The sequence below is a fragment of the Jaculus jaculus genome, chromosome 5, assembly GCF_020740685.1.
Source record: "Jaculus jaculus isolate mJacJac1 chromosome 5, mJacJac1.mat.Y.cur, whole genome shotgun sequence".
NCBI lineage: Eukaryota > Metazoa > Chordata > Mammalia > Rodentia > Dipodidae > Jaculus > Jaculus jaculus.
Window position 1 is genome coordinate 104,956,636 of NC_059106.1, and position 26,316 is coordinate 104,982,951.

The 26,316-nt window shown below is 40.9% G+C and overlaps 1 long non-coding RNA gene across 1 annotated transcript in view; it reads left to right on the forward strand.

Moving 5' to 3' along the window:
- Positions 1-25,752, forward strand: part of LOC123460801 — a 32,662-nt gene extending 6,910 nt beyond the window's left edge. Inside the window, exons 2-3 of the long non-coding RNA XR_006637203.1 lie at positions 21,978-22,238; positions 25,639-25,752. This is a non-coding gene — a long non-coding RNA (uncharacterized LOC123460801). The remainder of the gene's footprint in view (positions 1-21,977; positions 22,239-25,638) is intronic.
- The last annotated feature ends 564 nt before the right edge of the window (positions 25,753-26,316 follow it).

The window sequence follows — 26,316 nt, forward strand, 5'->3', positions numbered from 1 at the left end:
GGTGTGTACATCCTCTTAGGGTGTTTGCTTCTGAGTAGTTTAGACCTTTTGTTGCTCAGACAATTTTTAGCCACTTTTCCCCAGTAGCTCATGTTGTGCTTTCCAGCACTAGACAGGCTGATTGTCTGGGGCTTGGCTTTCTTCTGTATTCCAGCCAGGTCTCTCCATGCTGTGTTGGCAGCATATGGTGTCTTCAGCAATAAGGTCTTACCTTTTGCCTCAAGTAGGTAATCAAGTGCTTTGACAGAAAACTCTCTTAATTTGGGGACCTCGTAGGTCTGTCTGATCAATAGCTCACTGTGAGTAGCAAAAAATTTCTGATAGTTGGAGTTACAGGCCAAAGGCAAATAATAATAATAGTAATAATAATAATAATAATTCATTTAAGCTTAGGCTTCATCCCACCCTCTCCAGGGCGCCCCTTTTTTAAAAAAAATATTTATTTGAAAGCAACAGACAGAGAGAGAAAGAGGCAGATAGAGAGAGAGAGAGAGAATGGGCATGCCAGGGCCTCCAGCTACTGAAAATGAACTCCAGATGTCTGCTCCCCTTGTGCATCTGGCTAACATGGGTCCTGGGGAATCAAGCCTTGAACCAGGGTCCTTAGACTTCACAAGCAACTGATTAACTGCTAAGCCATCTCTCCAGTGGGGTCCTTATTTTTTTATACTTTTATTTTTATTTATTTATTTGAGATAGGAAAAAAGGCAGAAGGAGAGAGAGAGAGAATGAGCATGCCAGGGCTTCTAGCCACTCTGCAAATAACTCCATCTAAATGCACTACCTTGTGCATCTGGCTTGCATGGGTCCTGGGGAACCAAACTGAGGTCTTTTGGATTTGCAGGCAAGTGCCTTAACAAGCAATCTCTCCACTCCAGGGCCCTTCTTTTCAGGTGCTCCACCCTTACTCTTTCTGAGGGTTATATCTTTTAGTCTTTCTACAAGGATAAAGGTTTCTATGGAACCAGCTCATTTTATATTTAAGGCTTCTGTCAGTGGTATAGCTGGCAAAGATTTTCTTTCATTCAGTGAGTAATTTATTGGTTCTGCTTATGGTATGTTTGTGCAAAAGTTTTTTAGCTCCATGAGATCCCATTGGTTAAGTGATTCTTTAATTTTCTGAGCTACCGGGATTTTGTTCAGGTAGACTTTCCCCACTCCCATATCATGGAGAGTTCTTCCTATTTTTTCTTCCAGTTGGAGAATAGTTTCAGGTCTTATAACGTAGTCTTTAATTCATTTGGACTTGACTTTTGTGTATGGTGAGATGAGTGCAACTAGTTTCATTTTTCTACATATGGTTTTCCAATTGTTGAAGATGCTGTCTTTTCTCCAATCTACTTTAATGGCAGCTATGTCAAAGATCAAGTAGCTGTTGTTACTTGACCTAAGGTCTGGGTCTTCAATTCTGTTTCATTGGTCTATGTTTCTGTTTTTATGCCAGTACCATGCTACTTTTGTTCTATGGATTTATTTTGTTTTGTTTTTTAATTTTTATTAACATTTTCCATGATTATAAAATATATCCCATGGTAATTCCCTCCCTCCCCACCACCACACTTTCCCATTTGAAATTCCATTCTCCATCATATTACCTCCCCATTACATTCATGGTAATTACATATGTACAATATCAACCTATTAAGTATCCTCCTCCCTTCCTTTCTCTACCCTTTATGTCTCCTTTTTAACTTACTGGCCTCTGCTACTAAGTATTTTCATTCTCACGCAGAAGCCCAATCATCTGTAGCTAGGATCCACATATGAGAGAGAACATGTGGTGCTTGGCTTTCTGGGCCTGGGTTACCTCACTTAGTATAATACTTTCCAGGTCCATTCATTATTCTGCAAATTTCATAACTTCATTTTTCATTACTGCTGAGTAGAACTCCATTGTATATATGTGCCACATCTTCATTATCCACTCATCTGTTGAGGGACATCTAGGCTGGTTCCATTTCCCAGCTATTATAAATTGAGCAGCAATAAACATGGTTGAGCACGTACTTCTAAGGAAATGAGATGAGTCCTTTGGATATATGCCTAGGAGTGCTATAGCTGGGTCATATGGTAGATCAATCTCTAGCTGTTTTAGGAACCTCCACACTGTTTTCCACAATGGCTGGACCAGATTGCATTCCCACCAGCAGTGCAGAAGGGTTCCTTTTTTTCCACATCCCCGCCAACATTTATGATCATTTGTTTTCATGATGGTGGCCAATCTGACAGGAGTGAGATGGAATCTCAATGTAGTTTTAATCTGCATTTCCCTGATGACTAGTGACGTAAAACATTTTTTTAGATGCTTATATGCCATTCGTATTTCTTCCTTTGAGAACTCTCTATTTAGCTCCATAGCCCATTTTTTGATTGGCTTGTTTGATTCCTTATTATTTAACTTTTTGAGTTCTTTGTATATCCTAGATATTAATCCTCAATCAGATATATAGCTGGCGAAGATTTTTTCCCATTCTGTAGGTTGCCTCTTTGCTTTTTTCACTGTGTCCTTTGCAGTGCAAAATCTTTGTAATTTTGTTAGGTCCCAGTGGTTAATCTGTGGTTTTATTGCCTGAGCAATTGGGGTTGTATTCAGAAAGTCCTTGCTAAGACCAATATGTTGAAGGGTTTCCCCTACTTTTTCCTCTAGCAGTTTCACAGTTTCCGGTCTGATGTTAAGGTCTTTAATCCATTTGGACTTAATTCTTGTGCATGACGAGAGAGAAGAATCTATTTTCATCCTTCTGCAGATATATATCCAGTTTTCAAAACACCATTTGCTAAAGAGGCTGTCTCTTCTCCAATGAGTATTTTTGGCATTTTTATCGAATATCAGGTGGCTATAGCTACTTCGGCTTATATCTGGATCCTCTATTCTGTTCCACTGATCTACATGTCTGTTTTTGTGCCAGTACCATGCTGTTTTTGTTACTATGGCTCTGTAGTATAGGTTAAAATCAGGTATGGTGATACCACCAGCCTTATTTTTGTTGCTCAGTATTATTTTAGATATTGGAGGTTTTTTGTGATTCCAAATGAATTTTTGGATTGTTTTTTCTATTTCCATGAAGAAAGCCTTTGGAATTTTGATAGGGATTGCATTAAATGTATAGATTGCTTTAGGTAAGATTGCCATTTTCACAATATTGATTCTTCCAATCCAGGAACAAGGGATGTTTCTCCACTTTCTAGTGTCTTCTGCAATTTCTTGCATGAGTGTTTTAAAGTTCTCATTGTATAGATTCTTTACTTCCTTGGTTAGGTTTATTCCAAGGTACTTTATTTTTTTTGATGCAATTGTGAATGGGAGTGATTCTCTGATTTCATCCTCTGTGTGTTTTTTGTTAGCATATATGAAGGCTACTGATTTCTATGTATTTATTTTGTATCCTGCTACATTGCTGTAGGTTTTGATCAGCTCTAACAGCTTGCTAGTAGAGTCTTTAGGGTCCCTTATGTATAGAATCATGTCATCTGCAAATAATGATAACTTGATTTCTTCCATTCCAATTTGTATCCCTTTTATGTGTGTCTCTTGCCTTATTACTATGGCTAAGACTTCCAAAACTATATTAAATAAAAGTGGGGACAGTGGACACCCTTGTCTTGTTCCTGATTTTAGTGGAAAAGCTTCCAGTTTTTCCCCATTTAGTAATATGTTGGCTGTAGGCTTGTCATAAATAGCCTTTATTATATTGAGATATGTTCCTTCTATTCCCAGTCTCTGTAGGACTTTTATCATGAAGGGATGTTGGATTTTGTCAAATGCTTTCTCTGCATCTAATGAGATGATCATGTGATTTTTGTCCTTCAACCCGTTTATGTAATGTATTACATTTATAGATTTGCGTATGTTGAACCATCCCTGCATCTCTGGGATAAAGCCTACTTGGTCAGGGTGAATGATCTTTTTGACATACTCTTGTATTCTGTTTGCCAATAATTTGTTGAGAATTTTTGCATCTATGTTCATGAGGGAGATTGGTCTGTAAATTTCTTTTTTTGTTCTATCTTTGCCTGGTTTTAGTATCAGGGTGATGCTGGCCTCATAGAAGGATTTTGGTAGAATTCCTTCTTTTTCTATTTCCTGGAAAAGCTTAAGACGCAATGGTGTTAGCTCTTCCTTAAAAGTCTGGTAAAATTCAGCAGTGAATCCATCCGGGCCTGGGCTTTTTTTAGTTGGGAGATTGTTGATAACTGTTTGGATCTGCATGTTTGTTATAGGTCTATTTAAGTGATTCATCTCATTTTGATTTAATTTAGGTAGGTTATATAGATCAAGGAAATCATCCATGTCTTTCAGATTTTCATACTTTGTGGAGTATATGCTTTTATAGTATGTCCCTATGATTTCTTGAATTTCTCTGGAATCTGTTGTGATGTTACCTTGTTCATCTCTGATTTTATTAATTTGTGTCTCTTCTCTCTTTCTTTTGGTCAGATTTGCTAAGGGTTTATCAATCTTGTTTATCCTTTCAAAGAACCAACTCTTTGTTTCATTAATTCTTTGGATTGTTCTTTTTGTTTCTATTTCATTAATTTCTGCCCTAATCTTTATGATTTCTTCCCGTCTACTGATTTTTGGTTTGCCTTGTTCTTCTTTTTCCAAGGCTTTAAGGCGAAGCATTAGGTCGTTTACTTGTGACCTTCCTAATTTCTTTTTTTTTTTTTTAAATGGTTTCTCCTTTTTTTTTTTTTTTAAATTTTTTATTTATTTATTTGAGAGCGAGAGACACAGAGAGAAAAACAGATAGAGGGAGAGAGAGAGAATGGGCGCGCCAGGGCTTCGAGCCTCTGCAAACGAACTCCAGACGCGTGCGCCCCCTTGTGCATCTGGCTAACATGGGACCTGGGGAACCGAGCCTCGAACCGGGGTCCTTAGGCTTCACAGGCAAGCACTTAACCACTAAGCCATCTCTCCAGCCCTCTAATTTCTTAATATAGGCAATTAAGGCTATAAATTTACCTCTTAGAACTGCCTTCATTGTGTCCCAGAGATTTTGGTATGTTGTGTTCTCATTATCATTTGACTCTATAAAGTTTTTGATTTCCTTTTTGATTTCTTCATTGACCCATTCATCATTTAGTAGTGTATTGTTTAGTTTCCATGATTTTGTGTATGCTCTATAGCCTTTCTTGCTACTGATTTGTAGTTTAATTCCATTGTGGTCAGATAGAATGCAAGGAATTATTTCAATTTTCCTGAATTTGTTATGATTTGCTTTGTGTCCTAATATATGGTCTATTTTAGAGAATGTTCCATGTGCTGCTGAAAAGAATGTATATTCTGCAGCCTTTGGATGAAGTGTCCTGTATTTATCTGTTAAGTCCATTCCTTCTATGACCTCATTTAGTCCAGATGCATCTCTGTTTATTCTTTCCCGGGATGACCTGTCAATTGATGAGAGTGGGGTGTTAAAGTCACCCACCAACACTGTGTTTGGTGTTATCTGTGACCTTAGTTCTAATAGTGTTTGTTTGACGAATTTGGGAGCCCCCATGTTAGGTGCATATATGTTTAGGATTGTAATGTCCTCCTGTTGGAGTGTGCCCTTAATCAATATAAAGTGACCTTCCTTATCTTTCTTGACTAATGTCGGACTAAAGTCTACCCTGTCTGATATTAGGATAGCAACCCCAGCTTGTTTTCTAGGCCCATTTGCTTGAAACACTGTTTTCCAACCTTTCACCCTAAGATAATGTCTGTCCTTTGTAGAAAGGTGAGTTTCTTGGAGACAACAAATTGTAGGATCCTGATTTTTAACCCAGTCTGCAAATCTATGTCTTTTCGTTGGGGCATTGAGGCCGTTGATATTAAGAGATGTTATTGAGAGGTGTGTATTTATGTTTGCCATTTGTGTGTGTGTGTGTGTGTGTGTGTGTGTGTGTGTGTGTGTGTGTGTGTGTGTGTGTGTTTCTGGTTCTACCTGCGCTCTCTTCTGTTAACTAGTATTTGAGTATTGCTTGTTTTTTCTAGGTTCCTTATATGTGTGCTTTTCCTTTTCTTCAGCATGGAGGATTCTATCAAGTATTTTCTGTAGAGCTGGTTTTGTCTTCAAATACTCCTTTAACCTGCTTTTGTCATGGAATATCTTTATTTCTCCATCTATTTGAATGGATAACTTTGCAGGATAAAGTAACCTTGGTTGACAGTTGTTATCTTTCAGAACTTGGAATATATCACTCCAAGCCCTTCTGGCTTTAAAAGTTTGTGTTGAATATCTGCTGTAATCCTGATGGGCTTGCTTTTGTAGGTAAGTTGATTTTTCTCTATAACTGCTTTCAATATTTTTTCTTTGGTGTGTGTGTTTGGAAGTTTGATTATAATATGGCGAGGAGAGGTTCTTTCTGGGTTTTGTCTGGCTGGGGTTCTAAAGGCTTCCTGTATCTGCACTGGCACCTCTTTCCCAATTTGGGGGAAATTTTCTTCTGTGATTTTGTTGAAGACGCCTACTATGCCTCTGGAGTGGAGTTCTTCTCCTTCTACTATGCCCTGAATTCTTATATTGGATCTTTTCATAGTGTCCCGAATATCTTGAAATTCCCACTCATACTTTTCTATAAGTTTGTCTTTCTCTTTGTTGGACTGCATTAGGTCTGCCACCTGGTCTTCTAGCTTAGATATTCTGTCCTCTCCCTCATCCATCCTACTGGTGGAATTTTCTACAGAGTTTTTTATTTCATTAACTGTGTTCTTCATCGCTAGTAATTCTGACTGGTTTTTCTTTATTATTCCTATTTCCTTTTTTATGTCTTGTTTTGCCTTCTTTATTTCATTAAATTGGTGTCCTGCATCTTCTTTGATTCCTTTGATTTCCTCTTTGATTTCCACTTTGATTTCTTCTTTGATTTTTTGATGTGTTCTTTTACCTCTTTGAACATATTTATAATCATTCTTTTGAACTCTTTCTCAGGCATTTCCTCTAACTCTTTCTCACTGGAGGACATTTCTGATGCATTAATACTTTTAGGTGGATTTATATTGTCTTGCTTTTTAGTGTTTCTTGTGTTATAATGTATATATTTTTGCATCTTGGATTAAGTTAATGCTTGGATTTTTCTAGCTAGCTGTGTATTCTTAGCTGTATCAATTGATTTAATGTAATATATTTTCAGGGTAGGACCTTAAAGTATTAGGTGTGGCTCTTAAGACTCTCAGAATATCTACAAAGATGTTCTTAGGGGTTGAGTTTCCCTGCTATAGGAGTATTCAAGCAGGCTGAGTGGAATAAAATACAAGTAGATTCTAAAATTTAACTAAACACTGTATACATTCAATCAAAAACAGCCCTGAGTATGTATGCAAGAGTAGTTATTATAACGAGCAGATCCTCTATCAACAAAGAGGTTAAGATTTCTGGTCTGTTGAGGGATCCCAGTCAGCTTGCAACCAAGTGAGACCCTTCCCTGGTGCAATCCCAGTTACCTTGGATGATTTTGGTCTCAGTCAAGTTGCTGCTTGGATCGTCGGGCTGCTGTTCTGATTTCTGGAGCTGGGCACTTGCTTTTGCTGCAGGGCAAACCGAGCTGCTGCTGCTGCCTCTGCTGCTGCTGTAGCTGCCACTGCTGGAGCCACCACTGCTGCTGAAGCTGCTGCTGCTGTGTCCACTGCCACTGCTGCCCCTGAAGCTGCTGCTGCCGAGTCTGCCGCTGCTACCACTCCTGGGTCTGCTGCTGCTGGGGCTGCTGTTACCGGTGCTGGAGCCGCTGATGTTGCTGCCGAACTCTGCTCCTGCTTGGGTCCCGCTGTCATCCCAAGTTGGGGTGGCTGGGTCCCGGGCCGCTGCTTTGTTTGCCGGAGCTGGGCTCAGGCAGTAGGGGAGGGGAGGGAGCCGCAGCTGGATCTCTCGCTGCTCCAAGCGTTCTTCTACCTCGCGATCTGCTCCTCCGTTGCTCACTGCCGCTCTCCCCTCACGTTTCCCGAGTTGCGGAGAGCGCGGTGTGAGGGGAAGCTCCCGCACCTGGCTTTTCCTGTGGCTGGGGCCAAGCCTGGCGGCTTTCTGGTGCGCCGCGGCCGCGGCGGTTGGCCGAGTTGCCGGAGCCACTTTTCCCGCCTGTGCAGGCTCTGGATGCTCTGGAACTCTTCTACTTCTCCACTGCCGCTTCAATTTCCTATACACCTCACTTTTTAGTAAAAGTGTGTATTTTGCTGAGTTTTTTTGGTCTTTTTCCCCCTAGGCTGCTTTGGCATGGTACCTACGCTGCCATCTTAACCGGAAGTCGTTCTATGGATTTAGATCATGTATGGTGATACCTCCAGAGGTATTTCTTTTGCTGAGGATATATTTGGATATTCAAGGCCTTCTGCCATTCCATACAAATTTTGAGATCAGTTTTTCTATCTCTGTGAAGAATGATGCTGGAATTTTTATTGGTATTGCATTAAATCTGTATATTGCTTTTGATAGACTTTCCATTTTCACAATATTACTTCTACCTATCTGCGTGGGAGGCCTTTCCATCTTCTTAAGTCCTACTCAATTTCTTTCTTAAGATTTTAAAAAATGTTTTTATTATATAGGCTTTTACATCCTTGGTTAGTATTATTCCAAGGTATTCAATTTCTTTCTTTTTTTTTTTTTTTTGCTATTGAATATAGGACAGCCTTGCTGATTACTTTCTCTGTATATTTGTCCTTTATACATAGACATCTTACAGATTTTTGTGCATTGATTTCGTATCCCACCACTTTACTACAGGAATTAATTGCCTTTAGAAGTTTTGGGATGGTAACTGTCAGGTCACTTATGTGTAGGGTCATGTCATCTGCAGAGAGCTATCTTGACTTCTTCCTTTCCAATTTGTATCCCTTTTATTTCTGTCTCCTGTCTGATTGCTTGGGCTAGTATTTCTAGTACTGTGTTGAAGACCAGTGGTGAGAGTGGGCACCCCTGTCTTGTTCCCCATTTCAATGGGAACTCCTTGAGTCTTTCCCCATTAAGTATTATTTGAGCTTTAGTGCTTTATATAACCTTTATTGTGTTGATATATAAACCCTCCATGCCTACTCTTTCCAGCATTTTGACCATGAAGTGATTGTGTATTTTGTCAGAGGCTTTCTTTGCATCAATTGAGATGATCATGTGGTTCTTATGGTTAAGTTTATTTATGTGGTGTATTACATTGACCAATTTCCATATGTTGAACCATCCTTGCATCCCTGGGATGAAGTCTACTTGATCAAGGTGGATAATGCTTTTGATATGCTGTTGAATTCAGTTTGTGAAGATTATATTCATGATCTTTGCATCTAAAATCATTTTGGATATAAGCCTGTGGTTTTCTTTTCTTGCTGTTTCTTTGTCTGATTTTGGTATTAGGGTGATGCTAGCTTTATAAAAGGAGTTGAGGAGGATTCACTGTTCTCCAATTATGCAAAACAGTTTGAGAAAAATTTGTTTCAGTTCTTCAAAGAAGGTTTGATAGAATTCAAGTTAGAAGCCATTTAGTCCTGGACTTTTCTTTTGGGGGAGGTTTTTGATTACCTTTTCAATCTTCATGGATTGGTTTGTTTAGGAGATCTGTTCAATTTTGGTAGGTTGCATGTGGCTAGGAATTCATCCATTTCTTCCAGATTATCCAATTTTGGGGAGTTGAAGCTTTGTAAGTATGCCCTGATAATTCTTCCAATTTCATTCATGTCTGTTGTGTCCTCTCTTTTTTCATATCTGATTTTGTTAATTTGAGACTTCTTTTTTTTTTTTTTTTTGCTTGATCAAATTGGCCAGCAATTTATCAATCTTATTTTTTTTCAAATAACCAGCTCTTCATTTCATCAACTTTTAAAAAATCATTTCATTGACTTTTAAAAAATTGTTTTCTTAGCTTCCAGTGCATTTATTTATGCTCTGACCTTGATTGTTTCTTTCCATCTGGAGCTCGAAGGGTTGGATTCTTCTTGTTTTTCCAATGCCTTTAGGTGGACAGTTAGGTTACTAACTTGGGATTTCTCTGTCTTTGTTATGAAGGCATTTAGCATTATGAATTTTCACCTTAGGAATGTCTTCATTGTCTCCCATAAGATTTGGTAAGTTGTGTTTTCATAATCATTTGTCTGTAGAAATTTTACAATTTCTTTTTCTGATTTCTTCCACAACACATTCATTGTTTAAAAGTGTGTTGTTCAGTCTCCAGGAGCTGGTAGAGTTCCTGATGTGTCTCTTGTTGTTTATTTCTACCTTGAAAGCATCATGATCTGATATGATACATGAAGAGTTAGTTCAGTTTTCCTGGATTTATAGAGGCATGAATTATGGCCTAATATGTGGTCTATTTTGGAGAAGGTTCCATGGGCTGCTGAGAAGAATGTGTATTCTTTAGAGTTGGGGTGGAAAGTTCTGTAGATGTCTGTTAGGTCTAGTTGATATATGGTGTTGTTGAGCTCTATGATTTCCCTGTTGAACTGATGCTTGGATGATGTGTCTATTGATTGTAGTGGAGTATTGAAGTCTCCAACTATAATGGAGTTGGTTCTTATTTCTGTTTTGTTATCAAGAAGGTTTTGTTTTATAAACTGTTGTGCACCTGTGTTTGGCACATGCAGATTTATGATGGTGACGTCCTCATTGGAATGTTCCCTTGATGAGTAAGAAGTGGCCTTCTTTGCCTTTTTGATTACTTTTGGTTTGAAGTCTATTTTATCAGATATTAACATAGCAAAACCTGCTTTTTTCTTATTTCCATTTGCTTAAAATATCATTTTCCATCCTTCCACACTGAGGAGGTATCTGTCTTTAGTGGTGAGGTGACTTTATTGAAAACAGCAGATAGATGGGTCCAGTTTTTGATCCACCCTGTTAACTTGTGTCTTTTGATGGGTTAGGTAGACATCAAGGTTATGGGGTGGTTTGATTCAAGTGTTCTCCCATAAACTTAGGTGTGCTGAGTGCTAGGTTCCCTGCTGATAGAGATTTGGGAACTAACAATTCCTGGAAGCAATATATTGTTGGGGGCAGGCTTATGGGTATTATAGCCAGTTTCCCCTCACCAGTGTTTGGCATACTCTCTTGCTGATGTTGTCCACATAATGTTGGTCAGGAGGTGATGGCCACCCTCTGCTCATGCCATCCTTTTCCTCTGCCATCATGGAGCTTCCCCTCAAATCTGTAAGCCAAAGTAAACCTTTTATTTCCCCCCACAAGCTGCTCTTGGTCAGGTGTTTTCTGCCAGAAATGTGAACTTGACTGCAACAGCAAAGTTTGTATCAGAGGAGTTGGATTTCTGCTAGACACTGACTGTGTAGCTTTAGCCTTTTGGTGGTGATTTTCAAGAGGAATGTGGAAGGATTTGAAATCTTGGCCTAAGAGACACCTTGTAGTGCTGTATGTATAGCTTGATGGGTCATCCTGGTCAGACTTGAAAGGCCTGAATATAGCAAGAACTATGGACTCTGGGGCTTGGCTTGTGAGGGTGAGAAAGAGCTCTGCCTGGACTGGGCTAGAAGCAATTTGTGTGAGAGAATTGCTGTTATGTCTGTGTCCTGAGAACTTGTGCAGGGTTGCTTTTTGTACAAACAGACTTACATGAGCAGAGGGATTTGGCACAGGAAAAAAAAATGAAATATTTGGGCTAAAACTGCTGCCCATTCAGTTGCAATTGTATGAAAGATTATAAGCATGGAGGCTGGGCCAGCTGTTCTTCAAAGTTTACTTTATTTCCCCCTGGATTAATGAGTTGGCATGCTATCTGGTATTATGGAGTATAAGGAATGCAGGAAAGAGAGGGGCATTGAATTTGCAACATAGTCTTGTGTTTTGGAAACAGCCTTGGGCAGTGTGTAACAGGTTTGCTGGATTGCCTGCATGGAGACACAATGGAGCCATGAGGATGGACCTTGGGTTGCAATGGAGATACAGTGGAGATCCTGGGACCATGAAAGGGCTGCCAAGAAGAGCTGCTAGCCCCATATGAAGTTTTCCAGGACTGTGAGTAGCCTAGCTAGAGGGACAGAAGTGGAACTCCAGAGACTTGTTGCTGGTTATAATTATTGGACTTCAATACTTGTTACCGACTAGAGTTGTTGCACTTGGAGCTACAGAGTTTGATGTTTGCCCTGTGTTTTTTGTTTGTTTTTTTATTTTTATTTTCTTCTTCAAGGTAGGATCTCACTCAAGCTCAGGCTGACCTGGAATTCACTATGTAGTCTCAGGGTGGCCTTGAACTCACGGTGATTCTCCTACCTTTGCCTCCCGAGTGCTGGGATTAAAGGTGTGTGCCACCATGCCCATCTTGGTTGTTTGTAATCTTGAATTGGTTGAATATTTCTTTGATATGCCCAATGTCATCTTTTGCAGTGTGAATGTTTATTCTGTGCTATTATGGGTTTTGGGAGAATTTTTTGGTATTATGGATCAGTTAAAGTACCTTGGAATGTGGGATTGACAAAAACTATGGGGACTTTTAAAGTTGGATGAATGCATTGCATTCTACATCATGGATAATTATTATTTTATGGGGGTCAGGGTGGAATGTGGTGATTTGATTCAGGTGTCCACCATAAACTTAGATGTTCTGAATGTTAGATTCCCAGCTGATGGAGATTTGGGAACTAACACCTCCTGGAGGCACTGTATTGTTGGGGGCAGACTTATGGGTTTATAGTTATTTCCACTTGTCAGTGTTTGGCACACTCTCTTGATGATGTTGATACTGTTGGTCAGGTGGTGATGTCCACTCTCTGCTCATGCTACCATTTTCCCCTGCTATCACGGAGCTTTTCCTCAAGTCTGTAAGCCAAAATAAACCTCTGTTTTTCCCTACAAGCTGGTCTTCGTCAGGTGTTTTCTGGCAGCAATCTGACTGCAACAGGTTATAACTGTGAGGTTCAATTTAATTGCTGCCATGATTGGGTGCACTATAGGGTTTGGTGCTTTCTTGTGTTTTGTACTTATTTGAGCCTTCTCTAGTTTTGGTTATTGTGATCTTCTTGTGGTTTCTTGAGATTGATTGTTTGACTCTCCTGTATGGAGCATTCCCTGAAGTTTTCTCTGTAGGCTTGGCCTTATGTTCATATAATCATAGCGTTGACTTTTTTTTTTTAATTTTTTTTAATTTATTTATTTGAGAGTGACAGACACAGAGAGAAAGACAGATAGAGGGAGAGAGAGAGAATGGGCGCGCCAGGGCTTCCAGCCTCTGCAAACGAACTCCAGACGCGTGCGCCCCCTTGTGCATCTGGTTAACGTGGGACCTGGGGAACCGAGCCTTGAACCGGGATCCTTAGGCTTCACAGGCAAGCGCTTAACCACTAAGCCATCTCTCCAGCCCGCGTTGACTTTTTTTAATGAAAAGTTTTCCTTTCACCATGTATTATGAGGGATACTTTTGCTGAGAAGAGTAGCTTGGATTGGAAGCCATAGATTTTTTGATTTGAAAGTATTCCATTCCAGGTACTTCTGGCTTTTGGGGTTTCCATTGAGAATTCTGGTGGGATTGCCTTAGTATGTAGTGAGTTATTTCTCTCTTGCTGAATTTAGCATTCTCTCTTTGTTTTCATTGCTAAGAGTTTAACTATGATGTGCCTTGGAGAGTTTCTTGTTTGGTCCTGTCTGTCTGGGGTTCTGTGGGCTTCTTGTATATGGATGGGCCTCTCTTTTGAGAGATTGAGAAAGTTTTCTTCAATAATTTTGTTGTATGTTTTCTATGCCTTGGGCCTAGATTTCCTCTCATTCTGGTATACCCATGAACCAGATATTTGGTCATTTTAGGGTATCCCACAGTTCCCTTGTATTCTGTTCACATGATTTTTTGAACTTAGCAAAGTTTTTGGCCTCCTGTTCAATTTCTTCTGTCTTAAATCTTCCAGCTCAGATGTTATGTCTTCTACATAAATAACTCTGTTAGTGAGAGGTTCTAGAGAGGTTTTTTATAACCTCTATTTGATTTTTTGTTTTCTGTTGTGCTATTTTATATCATGTCCATCTCTTTTTTGTGATACAATTTCAGTTTGAGTTTTGATTTTCTTGATGCTTCCTGGAATTCATTCTTGCATCTGATCAAGACTTCATTAAGCTTAATCAACTGGTTATTCAGATCTTCCATTTGTTGATTCACCTTCAATTCATATATCTTTTTGAGGCTTGTAACACTTTCTTCAATTAAGTTAAGCCTACTGACAAAAGCTGAGTGCTCTACAAGACAATTCTGCTCAATTTCATTGATGCAATTGTTGGTTTTTGATGGTTTGCTTCCAGTTCAGCAATTCTTTTGATCAGGGTCACTGTGGTTGTTGTGTTTTCATTTTGAGATTGAATTTCTATTGATTTCTCTAATTTCATTGGAGGAATAGGGATCCTTGGTAGAGCTCTTTCAGATTTTGGACTTCCAAGTTTTGATTTTTTTTTCATTGGGATCTACCCATCTTGGGGAAACATTTTATTCTATTGAGAGGCAAGCAAGTATTTGTCCTAGTAGGATCTTCAGTGGGTGTTCTGTTTTAAATGTAAACCAGATTGGTGTATTATAGAGTTATAACTGCAAATGTGCAGATTGTGGAGATTGCAAGTACATCAAAGGTACCTGGGGAACTGGGAGGTGGGGAACTGGGAGCTCTGGCCTACTCAGTCTACTTGCATGTACTCTTTAGCACACAGGGATCAGGGGTTGGGGAGCCAGGAAGCTGGAGAGCCAGGGGCAAGAGGCCAGCTCCTACAGTGGCCTGCACACCCTTGAGTCAGACTCAAAGGGATAGGGATTTGGGTACCCAGGTGTCGCGAGCACTCTCAAAGATGATTGGTTGAGAGGATTCCGCCGGCGAAGGTCAATGATACTCAGACACTGGTATACTCGCAAAGGAGTTTACTGGGATGAAAGTCACACACAAGCAAGTCCAAACTATCACCAATAATATTATAGCTAATATAATATATAACCAAGGTATATTCATCGCTACTAACACAGGAATATTTCTAACGAGTCTAACATGTATACGACCTGACAACGCGAAGTTCGAGCTGCGACGTTTATCCGGTTCACTGCACTTCCAGCCGAGTCTTGGTCCGCTGGCGTAAGCTAGTGCTTTAGCTGATGATCATTCGGACAGCGTTCGGACAGAGTGTCGGGCTGATGAATTCGGATCGGTGATGTACTCGCGGGGGTCTCAGTCAGGACTGCTGAGTAGCCTTTCAGTCAGTCATAGTGTCGGGAAGATTGAGACAATGGTTGCTGAGCAGCTGGGGTTTTTATACCTTTCAATGCTTATCTAATAGTCTCACACACACATCTGCTAATCTCTACTATGTACTACACACAGAGTTTAGCTTACAAGGTTTGACTTTGCATTTTTTACTCTCACAAAAAAAAAACTTATTTATCCTAAACTGGCCCTGGACCATATGTTGGTCCTTACATGCTCATAACATTAGGGACCAATCAGGAAACCAGAGCAAAAGACTTGCTTTTGCAGCCCACACACCAGGACTAGGCTTCCCCAAGACAGCAGCAGGGGTACGGAGACCAGGGAACTAGGAGGTGGGGAACCAACCAGTAGCTCTGGCCTACTCATTCTACACATGCACCCTCCCAGAGTGGGGGATCCAGAAGTTGGGGACCCAGAGGCCCTTCAGTCAGGAGGGCAGGGCAAGGGGCCTGCTTCTGCAACAAGCTTTCAGAGTTCAGGCATCCCCAAGCCAGCAGCAGGGGAAACAGTGGGGGACCAAGGAAACTGTTTGCACAACCTCCAGAGGAGGGGATTCTCCAGAGCCCACTTTATTTTTTGAGACAAGTAATCTTACTAAAACTTGAACTCATGATTTGGCTAGATTAGCTAGCCAGCTTGCCTCAGATATTATCCTTTCTCCACCTCCTAGCACTGGGATAACACACACACACCACCACACCCAGATTTTACATGGGTTCTGGGGATTTGAACTCATGTCCTCATGACTGTGTAGCAAGCACTGTACCCACTGAGTCATCTACACAGCCCCCTATCCCGGCTTTAAGCAAGTTCTCTCGCCATACAGAGGGGTTCCCCATATCCTCTTAGTCTTATTGAAAATGACATAAATATGCCCTTTTTTAGTCCCCACCCTTTTTTTTGAGATAGGTCCTCATGTATCCCAGGCTAAGAATGTGTTAGTTAAGGATGACCTTGGGCTTCTAGTCCTCCTCCCTCTACCTTCCAAGTGCTGGAATGTATGCCACTACATCCACTTTTTGTAGTACCAGGGATGGGACCCAGGACTTCAGGCATGCTAAGCAAACACCCTACACACTGAGCTATAACCACAACCTTCAAAGGACCTGTCCTCTTTGCTGTTTACATATTTCTTTCTTGCTGGCTTTCTTTTGAGACAGTCTCATTTTTGTAGTTCAAGCTGGCCTGCAACTTGTGATCCTCCTGCTTCATAAATTCATCACCATCACCATCACCCCTGGCTATCTTTTCATTCTGTTTTCTGTTTTGTTTTTCTTTTTCTCTCATTTTCTTTTCAATGCAGGGTTTCACTGTAGCCCAGGATAACCTGGAATTCATTCTGAAGCCTTGAATGAATGGCAATCCTCTTACTTCAGCCTCCAAAGTGCAGGGAATAAAGGTATGTGCCACCACACTGGGCTGTATCTTTTCATCCTTATTCAGTATTTATCTCAACCTTTCATTGAAAACTCAGGACTCAGGAGATGGCTCCACAGTTAAGTGTGCTTACCTCTTAAGCATGAGAGCCTGAGACCATTCCAGTCCAATTCTCTCTGACAAAAAAAAAGCTGGGCATGGTAATCCACACCTGTAACCCAATTTATGGTGCTTGCTCACTGAAAATTAGCAGCTTCAGGTTGAAGGAAAGATCTGTGTCAAGGAAATAGGTACTCTGCAGTTGGTTAATGGAGAGAACATCTGAAGTTCTTCTTTGGCCACAACATGCATGTGCATGGCCCATGCACCTGTACACACATGTGCATGCACCACACATTACATTCCACACACACACACACACAGTTGGCCATAAAGGGATGGGGAGATAACTTACTGGGTAAAGTGCCTGCCTGGAAAGTATGAGGACTTAAGTTCAATACCCAGAATTCACATAAAATACTGATATAGGGACTAAGGGGATGGCTTAGCAGCTAAAGGCACTTACTTTCAAAGGCTTCTGGCCCATGTTCATTTCCTAAGCTACCCACATAAAGCCATGTGCACTAAGTGATACATGTGTCTGGAGTTCTTTGGTAATGGCAAGAGGTCCTGGCATGCCTGTACTATCTTCTCCCCCTTCTCTCTTTCTCTGTAAAATATCCAAATATATTTTTTAAAACTTAAGGTCTGGGGAGATGACTTAGTGGTTAAAAGCACTTTCTTGCAAAGCCTGCCATTCCAGGTTTAATTCCCCAATAACCAAATAAAACCAGATACACAAAGTGGTAACATGTGTCTGGAGTTCATGTGCAACAGCAAGAGGCCTTGGCATACCCATATCCATTTTCTATCTCTTTCTCTTTCAATCTCAAACAAATAAATAAATATATGTTTAAAAACATTTAAAAGGAGGTGTTGTTATACCCATACACGTGCATATACAAGGATAAATCATTCAAGTTTTTAAAAATGCTGGACATGACAGCACATGTCTATAATTTCCATGCTGGAGAGGCAGAGACCAGTGGATCTTGGGGTTCACTGACTAGCTAGTCTTGTCCATCAGTGAGTTCTGGGTTCAGTGAACAACCAGAATCTCAAAACTTAAGGTGGAAGAAAGCCGGGAGTGGTGGTGCACACCTTTAATCCCAGCACTCGGGAGGCAGAGGTAGGAATATCACTGTGAGTTCGAGGCCACCCTGACACTACATAGTGAATTCCAGGTCAACCTGGGCTAAAGCAAGACTCTACCTTTAAAAAACAAACAAACAAAAATTAACATGGAAGAAGTAGGAGGATCACTGTGAGTTCAAGGCCAGCCTGAGACTATAATGAATTCCAGTTCAGAATGGGCTAGACCCATCCTTGGAAAAAAAAATTAAGGCATGGTAGTGTATGCCTTTAATCCTAGCACTTGAGAGGCCAAGGTTGGAGGATCATTGTGAGTTGGAGGCCAGCCTGAGATACATAGTGAATGTAGGTCAGCCTGGGCTAGAGGAAAACTCTACCTCAAAAAAACGAACAAAAAAATAAGGTGGAGAATGAAAAGGAGGACACTCAGGCTCAAATTCTAGCCTCCACATACACATACACACATGCACACACTTGTGCACATGCCAAAAAATGGTTATTAAGGGCTGGGGAAGTAGTTCAGTAATAGAGTACTTGCCCTGGGTCCAATACTCAGAAACTATTAAAAGCAATTTTTCAAAGCCAGACATGGCAACTCACATCTATAATCTCAGCACTGGGAAGGCTAAGGTAGGAGAATTGCCATGAGTTTGAGGCCAACCTGGGCTACATAGTGAGTTCCAGGTTAGCCTGCACTAGAGTGAGACCATGCCTCAAAAAATTGCTATCTGGGATGAGGTGTAGCTACACAGTGGAGCACTTGTGTTTTAACTAATGGCCACTCCATCCTCCCCAATATCCAGACCAATAGCATCATGATAACTCAGAGTCCTCTCTGAGTATAAATACATCAGCAATTGCAAGGACTTTATTGTCAAAATCTGTTCAATATCCAGCCATCTGTCACCACTTCCATCATTTCTACTGTGGACCCATGAAATCAACTCTTCCCTCATCACCTGGATTCCATGTTTGAGCTCCACATATCAGCAGAGGAAGGTAGTCTCTTAATATCTAAGTATTTCTGGGCATAATGGCTCTTGCCTATAATCCCAACACTAAGGAGACTGATCATTATGAATTCAAGGATAAGCTGGGTTATAGTCAGACCCTGCCTCCAAAAAATAAAAAAATACCTGGGAGCTGGAGAGATTGCTCAATGGTTAGGATGCTTTCCTGCAGAGCCTAACAGCCTGAGTTCAATTTCCCAGTGCCCACCTAAAGCCAGATGCACAGTGGTGTATGCATCTGGAGGTCATTTGCAGTGGCTAGAGACCCTGGCACACCCATTCTCTATCTCTCTTCTCTCTCTTCCTGTTTGCAAATAAATAAATAAATAATTTGTCCTTCCTGTGGAGGTGGGTAGTGCTGTGTCCACAAGTCTTAGACTGTCATTAGAAAAAGTTCTATGCCAGGAGTGGGATACTTTCCAGTGAGTTGTTGGACAGTGAGGCCCCTGATTTACTCAAAACATTTCAGGCTATTGCCAAAGTTCTTGGTTGCCCACCATAAGTAGATGGTAAGATCCTGTTGTTGAAGACTCCGCATGCTTGAGCTGCAGGTCACTGAGAAATCATCTGGAGCTGAGCTGGAAACTTCCTCCCTATTAACTACCTGTCACTGGAAACAGCTCTGCAATGTTTGAGAACAGAAAAGTCATCAATAGTGTGAACCAGCAGTGGACCCTGCATGCTGGCCAACCAAGCCAAAAATACCAACTGGTGCAATGGTGGCATGTCTGTTATGAGGGAAACCAACTGTTCTCTGGCTGGACTTGAGGCCTGTTCCATGTAAGAGAATTCATGCCTAATACTGAAAACCTAGTCTAAAGCCTATAGATGAAGTCATAAGCTCTAAGGGGGAAACTTCTACTGTTGTCTGGCTAAATGGGTATATTTTACCCACCAAACTGCCCTCTGAGACTTATGTTTATACCCATGTATTAATGCCACTCTCACTTTTGGTTAGAGAAGATTATCTTTCCAGATAGTGGTAACCACTGGGGAGACCCAAAACTCACCAAAGTGAAGAGAAGGGACAATGATGTTCAACACTAAGTGACACATCTCTATCACACCCTCCAAAGCACAGGGACCATTGCAGAAGAGATGGAAGAAAGAATGTAAGAGCCAAAGGAAGGGGAGGAATGCTTATAATACTGTCTTCAAGATACCAAGAGGCTTTGATATTCATGACCTCACAGTGGATGATGGTATCTATACAAGACCTGCATAATACAAGGAAAAAATGATGACATCAAAATAGAAGACAGACTAGTTGGAAAGAAGGGATTCAGTGGAGGAGGGACTTAGGAGGAGGGAAGGGGATGGTGGTGGGAAGAAATTATGATAATGGTTTATTGTTTATGAAGGTTGTCAATAAAAAAGGTTTTGTTGTTGTTGTTGTTGTTGTTTTAGCCTGACATGGTGGTGCATGCCTTTAATCCCAGCACTCGGGAGGCAGAGGCAGAGGATCTCTAGGAGTCTGAGGCCACCCTTAGACTACATAGTGATTTCCAGGTCAGCCTGGCCTAGAGTGAAACACTACCTCAAAAAACTAAAAAAAAAAAAAAAAAAAAAAAAAAAAAAAAAAAAACAAAAAAAAAAAAAAAACAACTATATTTTTAACAAAAAGAACATAGGACTGGAGAGATGGCTTAGCAGTTGAATCACTTGCCTGCACAGCCAATGGACCCAACGTCAATTCCCCAGGTCCCATGTAAGCTGGATGCACAGGGTGGTGCAAGCACCTGGAGTTCATTTGCAGTACCCACTCTCTCTCTCCATATGCCTCTTTCCTTCTCTGTTTCTCTCAAATAAATAAATAAAAAGATTTTTTTATTAAAAAAGAACATAACTGGGTGCAGGGATACATGCCTATAATTCTAGCACTCAGGAGGTAGAGATAGGAGGATTGCTGTGAGTTTGAGGTCAGCCCGGGCTACAGTGAGACCCTACCTCAAAAAACAAAACAAAACAACAAAAGGTTTTTGGTTTTTTTTTTTTGATTTTTGAAGTAGGGTCTCACTCTAGGCAAGATGACCTGGAATTCACTATGTAGTCTCAGAGTGGCCTCAAACTCATGCTGATCCACCTATCTCTGCCTCCTGAGTGCTGGAATTAAAGGCATGCATCACCACACCCAGCAAAACAACAACAAAAAATTAACAATCTGTCTTACCATTTCAGATCTCTGCCTAGACCCCTCCACATGGCTTCAACCATTAGTAAAAGCCCCAGATGTCCCAGTGACTTGGCTCTGCCCTTTCTCTCTTTGCCCTCACTTGTCCTCTGCTCCACAATTCTCTGCTACTGTTCACCCAACTCCCATGCATATATCTGCCTCAGAACTTTTTCACTAGCAAATTCCTACATCTGGAAGATTCTTCCACCACTCTATTTAAAATTGGGAATGCCTCTCTCAGTTCTAGCCTGAGAACCTCCTCCACCGACATGGCTGTAGACACAAAAGATTCAAAGTATTCATCAAAGCAGAAAATGAGAGACTGCTGAGAGCTCAACATTCAAGGAGACTCAAAGCATGACCTCGGAGGCTCAGGACATTGTGGAAGAGAGGGCAGAAAGAATGTAAGCACCACAAGATGGGAAGATTTACTCTGAGGCATTGTCTCCTAACAGAGACTGACTGATGCACTCACGACCCCACAATGCTCACTGGTAATCCCTCTATGGAGGGTCCTCAATAGAAATGGGGATGAGAGAGAAGGGATGTAAGGGTATAACCCGATGGGAATATGACCATTCTGCAATGTGTTTACATATTTAAAATACTTTTCAAAAACTGGAAATGCCTCTCCCCAATTCTGTATCTCTCATATCTACATTCCTGGATAGTTTTTGCTCCTCACAAATTATAACCCTGTACAATACTATATACTTTCCTTTTTTTTTTTTTTTTTTTTTTAGCAATAGGGTTTCACACTAGTCCAAGTTGACCTGGAATTCACTGTGTAGTCTCTATGTAGTCTCAGGTTGGTCTTGAACTCACAGTGATTCACCTACCTCTGTCTCCCAAGTGCTGAGATTAAAGACGTGCACCACCACTCCCGGCTTCTGATTTATCTTGATCCTGTCTTTCCTAAGCAGTAATAATTTTAGTTTCATTAGGATCTTTGGCCCAAATGTTAGGAACAGGACCTGGTTCAGGGCAAGTGCCCCACAAATAGTTGATGAATGAAGTGTTGTGAAATAAATGAGGTGGCCTGTAAGTAGCAAGACGCGTGAGAGAGAGGCAACTTGCTATTTATTCTTTCCAGTACCCTACCCGCCTTGACTGCTGGGCAGAACCTCTGGACAAGATAATGCATTGATCTTCCTCAAGACTGCCTCAGGTGCCACCCTGCCTTCAAGATCTGACGAAAGGGGGCGCTCAACAGATGGGAAACGTGTCTCCCCAGAGCTGGAAGTCAATAGGAAAGAACGCGTTGAGCGATGTGCAAGGCTGCTCACGGATAAACCAAAAGGGGGCGCGATTAACCGAGCTAAACCTTGGAAACCCACAGACCCACCCAATGGCTGTAAGAAGGAGTTTTCTTTCCTTTTCTTTTGTATTTATTTATTTATTTATTGATTGATTGTTGAAGCAGATCTCGCTCTAGCCCAGGCAGGCCTCAAACTCCCTGTGGTCCTTCTACCTCAGCCTCCCCAGTTGCTGAGGTTAAAGGTAATCAACGCCATGCCCAGAATAGAAGTTTTCCTTCAGGGAGAAAAACAACAAAAATCCATTGCACTTATTTTGTCTTATTGTCATAAAAATCATTTCTAAATTTCTGAAAAGTAAAAGTAAACATTACAGGGCTGGGGAGATGGCTCAGTGGTTAAAGGTACTTGCTTGCAAAGTTTGCTAGCGTGGGTTTGATTCCCCAGTACCCATGCAAAGCCAGTCTCACAAAGTGGATTTTGTGTCTGGAGTTCATATGCAGTGGCAAGAGGCCCTAGTGCACCCACTCATACTTTCTCTCTCAAGTAAATGTAATAAATATATATATTTTTAAATAGAACTCAGCCAGGTGTGGTGGTGCACGCCTTTAATCCCAGCATTTAGGAGGTAGAGGTAGGTGGATCACTGTGAATTCAAGGCCACCCTGAGAGACAACATAGTGAATTGCAGATCAGCCTGGACTAGAGAGTGAAACCCTACCTCGAAAACACAAAACAAACAAACAAACAAAAAACTCAGCCAGGCATGGTGGCGCACAACTTTAATCCCAGCAGAGGTAGGAGGATCACTGTGAGTTTGAGGCCAGCCTGGGACTCTGGGACTGCAGAGTGAGTTGCAGATCAGCCTGGCCCAGAGTGAGATTCTACCTTAAAAAAAAAAAAAAAAAAAAAAAAGCTGGCTATGGTGGCTAGGCCTTTAATCCCAGCACTGGGGAGGCCACTCTGAGACTACATAGTGAATTCCAGGTCAGCCTAGGATAGAGTGAAACCCTACCTCAAAAAAAAAAAAAAAAAAAAAAAAACCCAAGAAAGCAAAACAGAGCTGAAGAGATGTTTTAGCAGTTGAGCCACTTGCCTGCAAAGCTAAAGGATTCAGATTCAATTCCTTTGTTTAAGACCCACTTAAGGCAGATGTACAAGATGGTGCATGTGTCTGGAGTTCATTTGCAGCAACTGATTTGCTGGCTAGTTTGTCTAGCTAAATGAGTTAGTTCCAGTTCAGGGAGAGACCCAGTCTCATAAAAATAAGGCTAAGAAGTGGTAAAGCAAAACCCTGATGTTGACCTCTGAACTTTACACATATGCATACATACATGTGGCAACACCAATCATAAATACCTATACACAAGTGAAAATACAGACATGGATTCATAATGTTTTTTGTTTTTTTGGAGGTAAGGTTTTGCTCTAGCCCAGGCTGACCTGGAATTTCCTATGTAGTCTCATGCTGGCCTTGAATTCATAGCAATCCTCCTACCTTGGCTTCCCAAGTGGTGGGATTAAAGGTGTGAACCACCACACCCATCCATTAATAAGTTTTTAAAGTAGGACTGACTGGACATGGTGGTGTACATCTATAATCCCAGCACTTGTGTGGTAGAGGCAGCAGGTTCAGGAGTGTAAAGCCAGTTTCAGCTACATAGCCAGTTTGAAGCATCTGGGCTACAGGAGAACCTACATTAAAAAAAAAAATTCCAGTGCCCCCAAATAAAGACTTAGGAATGTAACTCGGTGATAGACTGCTTGTCTAGCATGAGCAAGGCCCTGAATTCAATACTCAACACTACCAACAACAAAAGGTAAATCAAATGGTACAGGGGGCTGGATGGAGAAATTGCTTAATGGAAGCCTAAGGACCCAGATTTGATACCTTAGTACCCACATAAACCAGATGCACAAGGTGGCACATGCATCTGTAGTTTGCAGTGCTAGAGGCCTTGGTGTGCTCATTCTATCTGCTTCTCTCACACACAATAAATAAATAGTAGAGAAATGATATAATGAATACTCTACTCATTTCTTAGCTTCAGCAATTATTAAATTGATTTGGTTCTGGGGCTAGGCTTCCCTGGAGTTGCTGAAGGGGCACCAGGAATTCAGGATGGTAAAATGATTCAGGGGAATAAAAATGTGCTGCAAATCTCAGCACATTTAGTTGCTGAACCATCTTCCCGTTTCCTACAAATTGATACATAAACCTAGACCAGTGGTGTACAATAAAAATATGTCAGGGCAGGGACATTGCTCAGAGGTAGAGTACTTGTCTAATATATATGGGACCCTCTATTTGGCTCCTAGCACCAGGAAAAAAAATTGGCAAGACATAATGTCACATATACTAGGGAGCTCAAGCAGGATAGTGAGTTTGAGTCCTGCCTGGGCTACATAGCCAGACTCTGTTTCAACTGTGTGTGTGTCACAATATGAACCTCAAAGGAAGGTTCTGTGTGTAATTTTTAATTTTCCACAATAAAAAGAAATTCTAAACATCAGTAGGAAAAAGAACAACATTAAAAATTGGATGAAAAAAAAAAGACCTGTGTGGTGGCACACATCTTTAATCCCAGCACTTGGGGGGCAGAAATAAGAGGATCACTGAGAGTTCAAGGCCACCCTGAAACAAACAAAAGATAAATAAATAAATGAAAGAAGAAGAAAAAAATGGATGAAAGTGGACTGGGGAGATGACTCAGTGAGCAAAGTGCTTGCCATACAAGAATGAGGACCTGGGTCTGATCCCCAGACTCAAATAAAAGTGGGACAGGTGGTATGTGTCTATAATCCCAGCATTGAGTAGGCAAAGACATGAGGATTCCTGGGGCTGGTGGCCAGTCAGGTTAGCCTAATTAGTGAATCCCAGGTTCACTGAGAAACTTTGCCTCAAAGAATAATGTGGAGAGTGATTGAGGAAGATGCTGATGATACTTTTGCCTCCACACACACATGCACATGTACCCACACACATAGGAATACAGCTATGCATGCACACCATGCACATACACACATGCAAAAAATTAAAACTAGATATAATAAAAATGTAATAATTGGGTGAAGGTAATAATTGTATCACTCTTTAGTTATGCCAAATTATTAATTTAGTGTTAATTAAATCATATTTTGGGAAAACATTGGATGAAGGAAATGATGGGCATTAAATATTTGAAAGGTAAGTTGTACTCATATGAAAGTTAAAAATGTGTGAGATGTCATTTCCATGTCTCAGAATGGCAAATATCCAAATGCTTAATGAAATTATTTGTTGACAGTAGTGAAGGGAAATAAGTGAGCAGTCACATATTGTTGGTGTATAGCAGCCAAATTCCCATTGGAAGGAAATTTGGCAACATTTGTCTGAATTATAAACATGATCCCCTTTGACTCAGTTATTGCACTTTAAGGAATTTGACCTACAGGTATAATTGTTTATGCAAAAAGTAGCAATTTGTAAGATTATTCACTTCTCACCTGTCTTTTCAGCATTTAGGAGGCGGAGGCAGGAGGATCTCAAGTTTGAAGTTATCCTGAACTATGTAACTAGACCCTGTCTCAAAAAAAATAAATAAATAAAATACAATAAAAGCTGTTATTCTAGCACGTGGAATGTGGTGGCTAGAGGACCGAGGAGTTCAAGGTCATCTTTGGCTATATAGAGACTCTGATGTCAGCCTGGGGTATGTGAAACCCTGACTCAAAAAATAAAAGTGTGGAGCCAGGTGTGGTGGTGCCAGCTTTTAATCCCAGCACTTGGGAGGATTGCCATGAGTTCAAGACCACCCTAAGACCACATAGTGAATTCCAGGTTAGCCTGAACTAGAGTGAGACACTACCTCAAAAATCCAAACAAACAAAAAAAACTTCTGGTTAAGGTAACAGCATAGGAACCACACCAAAGCAACCTAGAGGAGAAAAGGCCAAAAGCAAAACAAAAGAAACAAAGAACAACAACAAAAACTTAGCAAAATATACTCTTCTACAAAAAAGTGAGGTGTATAAGAAATTCTCAGCTGCAGAAGAGAAGTAGGAGATATTCAGAGCATCTAGAGACCACAGAAGCAGGCAGAAGCGGCTGCAGCAGCAGCAGCACCAGGTCCTCGTGGCTACAGCCACAGGGCTCAGCCTGAGGTGCAGGAAAAGCCAGTTGAAGGGATTCTCCAC